Below are 2,545 nucleotides of genomic sequence, written 5' to 3'. Positions count from 1 at the left end.
CAAAAAACAAATCCGCTTATTTAAATTAGATTCAACAAAATGGCATTATAACCAATATTTATTTCTGAACACTTTCATAAAAGAAAAGCGGCCACTAAGCATGTGATCACTATCATTTACATAACAACATACTTAAATGAGACAAATAAAAAAGACGTCACAATCGAAGGTGTTTCAAGAGTTCAATGAGCAGCGTTATTAACCATTGGATGCAAATCAAACTTCAACACGATATAGATAAACTAAAAACAGCAAAGACTGGTTAATTATTTGAGGTTTTTTTAATTTTCATCAGATTACAATGAAAAGCAAACAGTCAGCAATAATTGAGCAACAATTAGAATGCTGAATTTTCCTGAATTGAGGATTGGAGCAAATAGCAAATAAAAGCAACTAGCCTGTAACGCACCTCCAAGGCTTCAAATAAATTAAGGAACGAAAAAAAGCTTAAAAAAAACCGTATGAAACAACGATAAATTTGAAATAACTAACTGGAAACCGTAATATTTATCCTTTTCATCAATTGCATCTACGAATAATCTTTTATCAATTATACTCTGCAGCCTCAGAGAGTACTCGACAGCAACCAAGTACAGGGTATAGCGTCAGAATGAAAAATTTTCCTTGTGCATTCAAGAATACCACGTTGAAAAAGCTTCAACATGTCGAGATAAAAAATTCCGCATTTGAAAATGAAACAGATTGGAAAAGAAATCTAATGAAGCGATTGGAAACGATATCCAACAAGAAAGTAGGACATTCGAGATAAAATAGCATACGCAACAATTAGCTTCAAAATACATCAAAGCGCCGTCAGCAACAATGATTTCAAATATAAATAGCTCAAATCAGTGTTTTATCTCAAATATTACAACACGTGAGTTTGATAGTTCTTTTCAGTTTCTAATCTTCATTCTAGCTGTTGAGGCGCAATATTTTCTCTATCAAGAGAATTTAACGTTTCTTGAGCTCTTGCCAGTGCCTCAGCTGCCGCCATGCGTTTCTTTGCCACAATTTTGGGGCCGAGCCGGTTGAAGCTTTCTTTAGCTGCTTCGTATGCCTCCATTGAATGGTTTGGGTACTTAGTTTTGATGGCACCTAAATTTTATTTTTTCCAAACTCCTTCCATTTCAAATTGAAATTGGGCTAGGAATCTAGTCTATGTCTTGATCAATCAGATGTTCTGTAGTTTTCAAAAAACTTACGTTCCCATATTTGTTTCTCACTCTCCGGGAACGGAGGTCTGCAATGCGATCCACGAATCTTCTTTGGTGAAACCATATGAGTCATGATTTCAGCATCAGACCAGATCTTACTTCCAACCTTTCGACCAATTTTCCCTACAGAGGACGCAGATATTTCCACCAGGTTGATACCCTGCCATTCTACGTTTTCAGCTGCACTGGTTGTTGCAACAGGTTTCCCGGACGCTACCTCGCTTCTTACCACCTCACAAAAATAACAAAGCTATGCAACAACAGAAAACACACAATTGTCTTGAAAGAAATGAAACTTACAAGGGATTTCAAGGATTTCTCTATACGGACTGTTTGATCAACATGCGTCTTGATCATGGCGCCTACTCCTCCAGTGAGCATCGAAGTTCCCCTATCAAACTTTTGAGCAATGCCATCAAACCGATCTAGACTCGAGTTAACAAAGTCCTTAAACTCCTATAATAAATGATCTGTAAGTAATCAGGTTTTTTTTATAAGATAAAAAAAAAAATACCGATGAAAGTTCAATCGTGACAGTCGTGGGCGAACTTGTATTCACCTGCATTGGAGTAGTCAAATGGTGACCACTTTGATGATTTTGATCCGATTCCACGTTTATATCTGTCGGATGGAACAAAATTCTCCTCCTTTTTGAAGCTGGATTGACAGTCCTAGCATTTGTGTCCTCACTAGCCTGATGTATCTCCTGAGGAATGAAACTGTCAAACTGACTTGTCGGATTGAAGTTTGAAGCCTAAGAAACTTTAAAAATGGAGAAAACAGTTGGTTTATTCATAATCAAAGCCAAAAACTATGATTACCGGGGGTGCCACAAGAGTTTGTGGTAGTCCTACCATTTGCGTTTGAATATCAATGAAGGTCGGCATGAACGGAGATATTTCAACAGCTGAAGCTTGATCACTTGATGATCTTTGCAGTTGAGGAGACGGATGTAATTCGGTGTACACTTTTGGAGGCGGCTGAGAGAAGGCCAAAGGTGACATGGTCACTGCTGGTGCAGCATTTGGCGGATCAACTTCTATCACAGGATGTTCGTTATCGTCTGCACTGCGGCTTATAATATAACTTTTCTTCAAACACTCGTCAATGTAAGGCTTTGGACCGATCGCGTCTATTCTCGCTGAGAACATATCCTTACCATACTGAATACAGATTGTTCTACCCGTCTATAAAAAAAATGAAAGCAAACCTGAGAAAAAAGAACAAAAATCAAAGGTCTATGAATTGAAACCTGGAAGGATTGACGAATATCAATATGATCCTGTATTTGGTCAGCAAGGCCATGTATCGGCCCGGGTCTTCTATCT

The sequence above is a fragment of the Symsagittifera roscoffensis genome, chromosome 1, assembly GCF_963678635.1.
Source record: "Symsagittifera roscoffensis chromosome 1, txSymRosc1.1, whole genome shotgun sequence".
NCBI lineage: Eukaryota > Metazoa > Xenacoelomorpha > Acoela > Convolutidae > Symsagittifera > Symsagittifera roscoffensis.
This window is presented reverse-complemented; position numbering follows the sequence as displayed.